Source organism: Palaemon carinicauda, chromosome 26, assembly GCF_036898095.1.
Source record: "Palaemon carinicauda isolate YSFRI2023 chromosome 26, ASM3689809v2, whole genome shotgun sequence".
NCBI classification, from domain to species: domain Eukaryota; kingdom Metazoa; phylum Arthropoda; class Malacostraca; order Decapoda; family Palaemonidae; genus Palaemon; species Palaemon carinicauda.
Genome location: NC_090750.1, coordinates 36,373,300 through 36,382,528, shown reverse-complemented (window position 1 = coordinate 36,382,528; position 9,229 = coordinate 36,373,300).

Below are 9,229 nucleotides of genomic sequence, written 5' to 3'. Positions count from 1 at the left end.
CAATGTAGTGATGGTTATGATACACCTCAGAGAGGGGATTCTCCTCCAAGTGTGGTCTTGAAATGAATAGGGAAAAGATTAACATTATCATGAAATAGCATTGACATCCTGTGTATCCTAACTGACTGTAAAGGAATAACTAAAGTTTGCACTAAGACTGACTTTTCAACATGTGATAATGTTTAATGTATTAAGAATGATAAAATATAACAAATATAATATTTAAATGTCACCTTTAAATACTCAACTAGTATATAATGATATTATTGATTAATGATGTGATCTACAATTTCAGCATTCAGGAATAATAAATATACCAGATCAATTTAGAATTGAACATATAGATATCATATTCATTGAAATAATCGAAGTTTTAACATATGAATGTTTGATTGCGCAGTTATTTGAAGTAGCAGAGTAAAAATGTCGTATCAGGATACATATTTTATGCTACACTGCCATACTAATATCAATCTCTTATAACTAAGTAAACGCATATTACACTGTATTATCTACCTTACTAACAGGTAACAGATAATGTTTACTACACGTACACCAGATAGGAATGCCAACAATCATTCATAAAATGTTGAACACAATAATTTTCTTTTTTCATGAAAACAGCATAAGATGATACTCTTTATCTCATAGGCTTCATGTGAGCAATCTTGGAAAATGTTTAAATAGAATATTTTATTTCTCCTTACCAGGCGAATGCAAGGAATTGGCCTGGAGTGTCCCTGGATGTACAGGCGTTTCTGTCTATGATCAAGGAAATGGTAAATATGTGGTGGGCTCTTCGATAAATATTGTTTTAAATCGAAGGCTTTGTAGCATATACACTAATATACGCACGCTAACACTCACACATACACACACACAAACACACACACACACACATATATATATACATACATATATATATATATATATATATATATATATATATATATATATATATATATATATATATATATAAATATATATATATATATACAGTATAATTTTTGTCTATGCCTATTTACCAAAAGGGACTCTGTTAGATTTCGCCAGTAGTTTCTATCTTGAGATTTTAATTCAATTCTTCGCCATTCATAACCTCCTACTTCACGCTTCATAGTCTTCAGCCATGTAGGCCTGGGTCTCCAACTCTACTAGTCCCTTATGGAATCCAGTTAAAAGTGTGGAGAGTGCGAAGAGCATGCCCGAAACCATCTCCATCTACCCCTCAACATGATCTCATCAACATATTGCACTCGAGTAATATCTCTTATAGTTTCATTTCTAATCCTTTCCTGCCATTTAACTCCCAATATTCTTCTGTGAAGAAGAAAAGCGTTTGGATATTGTTTCATTGCAATACTACGACTGAAGTCCATACTGTAACACCGATCTCACTAAACTGATATGTAGCCGGATTTTTGTATGTAATATCAGGCGATTTGATTTCCATATTTTACTTAGCCATTGTCTGATTTGCTCGTTTCAATCTTTCATGAAATTCAAATTCTAAAGCCTTTGTATTAGAGATCACAGTTACTAAATATCTAAACGATTCTACCTCATTCTCCCTAACTCCTTCTAATGATATCTCATCTTCCAATGGAAATTCCGTTCTCATCATCTCTGTCTTTCTTTTGATTATCTTCAGCGTTGGGCTCAAGATAATTTCATATGCTTCTATAGTTTTTTTTTTTTTTTTGATAATGAATACATTGTATATTACGATTTTGCCTTTACACTATATATGAAATTATTAATATTTACAAGTAACTCCAAGACATATATATATATATATATATATATATATATATATATATATATATATATATATATATATATATATATATATATATATCTAAAAAGACACACGTACACATGCAGACATACACACGGAATTGCATCACTGCAGAGATTATCCGTATCGCTTTCTGCTTGAAGGGAGCATGTAATTAGAATCCCGTTGAATGTTCAATATTGGCCTTTGGAGTGATGCTTACAGCTTTAGGTATTATGACCCTGGTATAGTTTCTGTCCCTGTGAACAATTCAGGTTCCGTCAATTAATTTTTTCGGGGAGGGTTTCTGGTCGTGGATATATAGTCTTGTGATTGCATATTTGAAAGCTCTAGAACCTACAGTAGGAGTACATCTTGGCTCCAATATCTTGAGACTTTCTGCAACTATTCTTGTGTTTACACGATTTGCTGACTGCATTATGAAATGTATATATAATACTTAGTTAAAATTGCTTGAGGGTACACTCGGTCACACTATTCCATATATTTTTCTTCCTCTTGTTATTTTGAAATTTTTATAGTTTATATATGAAAGGTTTATTTTAATGTTGTTACTGTTCTTGAAATATATTATTTTGATTGTTCATTATGTCTCTTGTAGCTTATTTATTTCCTTATTTCCTCTCCTCACTGGGCTAGTTTCCCTGTTGAAGCACTTGAGCTTATAGCAACCTTGCTTTTCTAACCAATGTTGTAGCTTAGAAAACAACAACAACAACAACAACAACAACAACAACAATAATAATAATAATAATAATAATAATAATAATAATAATAATAATAATAATAATAATAATAATAATAATAATAATAATAATAATAATAATGCATTCTCTATTTCTGTGAGTCCCGGGGGAGAAGTATAAGCTCGAAAACTGCACTATGTCCCTTATCTATTAACCTCTTTCCTCGAATGATAAGTTAATCAGGAAATGTATTTTTCTTAAAGGTGTCATCGATTGTCAGTTCAGCAAGAAACAACTTCTTGGATACTTCGATATGAATCCGGACAGTGCTGCGTTTACCATTAGGATGAAAGGTAAGGGAAACTTTCTTTCCTAGAGTACTCTTATCATTTATACTTGTTATGGGAAATAAACATTATCTCATCGAAATCATTTTGATCTAATTTAAAAGGTAAATGAGACGTCCTATACGTTGTGTGACCATTTTAACTGTGTTAACCTGCGAATTATTATTATAATAATCATTATCATTATCACCATCATTACAATCAGCAACAGTAGCAGTAATGGCAGCAGAAACAATAGCAGTATTAGCTATGGTGGTAAAAGTAATAGTAGTGGTACGTGAAATTTCAACCACCGTGTTAATTTATCATAAATAACGACCATTTAACAGATAAAGCAAATTTGTGCATAATAAAAGTAAATTATATTAAGTATATACAGAGAACTTGACGACCAATAGATAAAAGGGATTTCAGATTTCTCTGATAAATAACAATGTAGGTCAGGAAAAATTTAAGTAATGACAAAGTGCGTCGTAAAGGACCGCAACTGCCTATCCTGAACCCCGCCAGCAGTAATTTTAATTGTTAGGCCATTTCAGACCCCTTAATTTAGGTAATGTGATCACTAATAGCAGGCCTTCTCCATCAATAGGTTCAATACCACATGGTATTTTAGAAATTTTATTCCAACTGTAACCAGCTTTTGTAATGATCTTATCAGGTAGTTGCATTGGTGGAACTTCATAAGTTCAAATTTGCAGCAAATATTTTTATGCTGAACAAACCTATTCTAATGTTTTTACTGTTCGTAGATTATGTTATTTTAATTGTTTATTACCCCTCTTATAGTTTATCTATTTCCTTATTTCCTCACCTTCACTAAGCTATTTTTCCCATGAGCTAATAGCATCCTGCTTTCCCGACTAGAGTTGCAGCTTTGCTAATAATGTTAATAAAGAGAATAATAATAATAAAAAAAAACCAACAACAACAACAACAACAATAATAATAATAATAATAATAATAATAATAATAATAATAATAATAATAATAATAATAATAATAATATGCCATGAAATATAGTTTCTTCTAAAAAATGAGGTAGGCATTAGTATAGGAAAAACAGCCTTAATGTCAAAAGTTTCATATAAAATTAGAGTGGGAGAAAGATAGTCAAACGACATCTCTTCGGTGTTAAGTGCGAATGATAGTTACCAAGAAAATTCCAACTCCATTTTTCTTATCCTAAAAATAATGATCATAAAAGGGTACTGATATTCTCGCAGAAGAGATAGTTACCAAGAAAATTCCAACTCCATTTTTCTTATCCTAAAAATAATGATCATAAAAGGGTACTGATATTCTCGCAGAAGAGCAACATCTCTAAAATTTAACAATTGAAAAATAAGAAGCCTGAGGCACATAGTTTCTATCAAAGACTGTGGGTAAGATTAGGAGCAACTTGATTTCACAAGGAAAGAGTGAATAACATTATAAGAGTTGCATTAATTGCCCTCTATAATATCAAATTGACATCTCTAAAATTTACCAATGAAAAAATAAGAAGCCTGAGGCACATAGTTTCTATCAAAGACTGTGGGTAAGATTAGGAGCAACTTGATTTCACAAGGAAAGAGTGAATAACATTATAAGAGTTGCATTAATTGCCCTCTATAATATCAAATTGACATCTCTAAAATTTACCAATGAAAAAATAAGAAGCCTGAGGCACATAGTTTCTATCAAAGACTGTGGGTAAGATTAGGAGCAACTTGATTTCACAAGGAAAGAGTGAATAACATTATAAGAGTTGCATTAATTGCCCTCTATAATATCAAATTGACATCTCTAAAATTTACCAATGAAAAAATAAGAAGCCTGAGGCACATAGTTTCTATCAAAGACTGTGGGTAAGATTAGGAGCAACTTGATTTCACAAGGAAAGAGTGAATAACATTATAAGAGTTGCATTAATTGCCCTCTATAATATCAAATTGACATCTCTAAAATTTACCAATGAAAAAATAAGAAGCCTGAGGCACATAGTTTCTATCAAAGACTGTGGGTAAGATTAGGAGCAACTTGATTTCACAAGGAAAGAGTGAATAACATTATAAGAGTTGCATTAATTGCCCTCTATAATATCAAATTGACATCTCTAAAATTTACCAATGAAAAAATAAGAAGCCTGAGGCACATAGTTTCTATCAAAGACTGTGGGTAAGATTAGGAGCAACTTGATTTCACAAGGAAAGAGTGAATAACATTATAATAGTTGCATTAATTGCCCTCTATAATATCAAATTTTCAAAACCAACATTCATGTAGCAAGTGAGAGCATATGAAAAGTATATTTGCTGGAAAACAAGCCTGCAGAAAACAAGTTATTCAAGAAATGGGGGAAAGTGATTACATAATCATCAGCACAGAATTTGGACTTTTTAATGTTGATAAATGGTAATGAAAATGGTTTAAAGGAGCCTGGAATCTGGATCACTACTTGCTGTCAATGTTGTCTTTGCTATACAACTAGATTTTGAAGGGTATCATAATTATTTAATTGTTTCTCGTGAGCACTGACCTTTACTGCCAGAAAGCCATTTTCTGGCATCAGGAAATCTAATTTTTCAAGATATTTTAGAGAGAACTAGAAAGTTGACGACTCTTCTATATGAAACGAGCAAACTTGATATATTCAGAAATATATGCTAAAACTATTAATCAGTAATGTAAATAGTAATATATTACCAAAAGATTTGGAAATCTACAATATATTCTATGGCTAAAATAACTTATGGGAGTTCCGTTTATATCTATCTACATTAAGTAATGACATTATTTCGTGGATGAGCAAGAAAGAAAAAAATAAGTTAAATATAAAAATTAAAAGCTATCTTCTAAGAATTTATGGCTAGAGAATTATATGTGCTAAAATTTAATATTGCTAAATGGAATTGGGAAAAGTTATTAGAAAAGATAAGTATTCAGGTAGGAAGACTTAACTGCTAGTTTCTGCAAACATTATAATATAATTATCAGAACGGCATATGATGAGGTACAAAGGTATGCTGGAAAATATTCAAAAGTGTATTTTTAATATTCCCTTCATGGGAAAATACTCTGTCCTTCTCGATAAATAATTGTTGTGTGATGATATTATGAAAAATGGATACTAACGTCTCATACTTTTATTGAATAAACTGGCAGAGACTCCAAAGTGTGTCAAACCCTTCATACTAACAGAGGTTGGGTGCATAAAGCTGGTGGAACTACTCTTTTCTTATGCCGATTCCCGGAGGGAATGTAAAAATCTTGATGCAGATCTTGCAGTTATGGACACGCAGCCTAAGCGAGAAAAGTTATGGCAAATATTGAGGACTGTCTACGGCCAGCGTAAGTATTACCTTGTGTATTCATGTAGGAAACCCACGGTATGGCTTTAGACTCCGTTTAACGTAAAAGAAAATCCAAATTTTATTCATGTTGGCGAGAAGTAAGATTTGAGTAGCCAAATTCTGAAGTTCTACTGCAGACCTATGGGTCCATGTTAGGGGAACGAGTGAAAATCTGACATGGTTTTGAGGAATATACAAATAAATATTAAAGGAATTAGGCTAAATAATGTTTTAGAATTTACCATAAAAACTGCTAAGTTCTCGACAATATGGTGGTGATGGTTTTAACAAGAAATGCGGCTTCAGTCAAAAATCTTAATTTTATAGGTTTTACTTGTGCAATTTCACTACAACACTTATCAACAGGATGAAATTGATATAATCAATATTCGAATGAAGCCGAGGCCTTTTAAATTCCAGCACAAACCATAGAACCCTTAAACTCAGATCTGGCAACATCGGGCAAAAAATATGCCATATCAACATATTTAGTAATGAAACTTGGTGTATAACTAATGATAAATGAAAAAAAGATATATTCACAATATCTATTGGAAAGAAAACACTACATTTCAAGAAATGAAACATATTATACCAGACTCCTTGACGCTAACATGATATCTGTACCGGCCTCACCTCTGCGGCCTTAGAAAGTTTGCGAGTATAGTATGCAGTCGGACCCATTTAGTTAACGATTATCCTGTTCCCCTTGAAAACATGAATAGCTTGTAAGAGAGTCCATTTCCATCCTTTGGCCAGAAGTTACTCTGTCGAGTTTACCAAAGCGAAATACATCAGCTATGTTGTATTAATAATGCATGATAAAAGTATTTTACCTCAAAAATTTTTCATTCTCCAATGAACTAAAGAGAAATTTTAAGGTAATTTTCTACAGGAGAAAGAGGAACAATCAAACATACTGAGAGAATTATTAAAAAATCCATTGTCACATCAACTGCAGTGCCTCTCAGTGAAATAATAATAATAATAATAATAATAATAATAATAATAATAATAATAATAATAATAGTATTATTATTATTATTATTATTATTATCATTATTATTATTACCATTATTATCATTATTATCATTATTATTACTGATTTAAAATATTGTTCTCTTCCCGACATCTTTTTAACTGCCAAAGGCATCTTCTTTTCAGCTGAGGGCTTTTACTTCTGGGTTGGGATTGAGGGAAGCAAGTGGCTAAATGGAGTACCTGTGCAATCGTTTGCAAATCAAGGAAGCTGTGGGACCATTTACTCCACTGGATTAATCTATGAAAGGGTATTCTGTGGAGGCGCTTTCTACTTCGTCTGTCAACGATTTATCTTTTAATATTCAGTCAAAATGAAGTCTTAACAAAATCAAGGACAGCACCTCTTAATTTGGTATTAAGAACTAGAGGGCATTTAAGTAATTAAGGAGCCACTGGCATCATAATCTTTGAGTGGGATTGTTATTTTTAGAAGGATTTTTAACATTGATAACTTTGTCTGTCAATCATCTTTATGCATGAGACTGCCACAAAGTCGTATACAGGTAATGAGATGTAAGGGCAAAGTTGCATGACAAGAAGAGACAGGGAATAAGCTTTGGAATGAAAGATGTTTCTAAATGACGCAGCACTAATCTGGGAAAGAGGAGCAGCCTCAAATATTAGAGTAGGATTATCAAAGTATTACCATGAAGGAAAAGGGGACAGCAAAAGTCACGTAATGGCTGTTATTGGAAACTAGAGCGATGAATGCTGATATACAGACAGTGGAAAAATAGAAATAGTTTAATAGTAGAAATATTTGGGAGCAAATTCCATGTTCATGATAAGAGGGGAGAATATATGAATAAAGATTTATAATAAGGGACTCTGGAGATGACTGGGATCATATTTTTGTTGAATATTGAGGTAATGGTTGGAATCATGAGTGCATTAGAGAACCAACACATCTTTGTGGAAATAACGTTTGGATAGTGACATGAATTGATATTAGGTGTTATAAGTTGTTGACATTATTGTATTTGCTTAAGATAAATGATATTTACAACTTAAAGAGCTATGAAAATAATAATGATGGGAATAATACTACGAGAAAGAAAAGGAACATGGATACGAGAGCAAACTAAAGTAAAGGGTATTCAAACATGTAAGAAAATGAAACGGACATGGGTAGGGCATATAATAAGAATAACAGACACTAAATGGACTTTAAGAATAACAGACACCAAATGGACTTTAAGAATAACAGAAACTAAATGGACTTTAAGAATAACAGAATGGGTCCCTATAGATTATCAAAGAAGCAGAAGGGAGAAAATACGAAGGATTGAAGAGCTAAGAAAGTTTGTGTGTGTGGACTGGCACAGAAAGACCATAAACAGACGTAAGTGGAAAGACATGTCTGAGGCCTTTGTTTTGCAGCGGACTAGAAACGTCTGATGATGAGGATGATGATGATGATGATGGTATGTATGTATGTATGTATGTATGTATGTATGTATGTATGTATATAATAATAGACTGAAACGTCTAGAACTGCACTTTGGCACACAGTTCCGTGGGCCGAGAGTAAACGCAGCCGCCGTGAGACACAGGAGTCCAGTCAATTTGACAGAGCAGTCATCCAGAATTCTTATGTGGACCAAGTGGTCATCATATAAATGAATATACTTTGCAAGAACAATCCCAATTTCAATTCCTCATACGTTCTTAGTCATCATCATGAAAATCAATTTTCTTCCAAGAACACCATAATTCAAATCCATATTCGTGACAATCAATAATCTTAGATTTATCAATTGATACAGCATTAAAACGAACATGAAAAGAAACTTAAGAACACTCCTAGCTAATTAAGCTATCATAATATAACCAAAATTAACATAAAGAAACCAATCCTATTACTCACAACCACATCAAGCAAATATTAAATAATTCTTACCGGTAACTAGATAACTCACTCCCATTACGTAATAAATCAATTCGCCATTACGAAAGTATGTGAAAGGTAGAAGCGAACGATTCAATTTGTGTGAAGGATTTCACAATCTGCAGAAGAGTTGT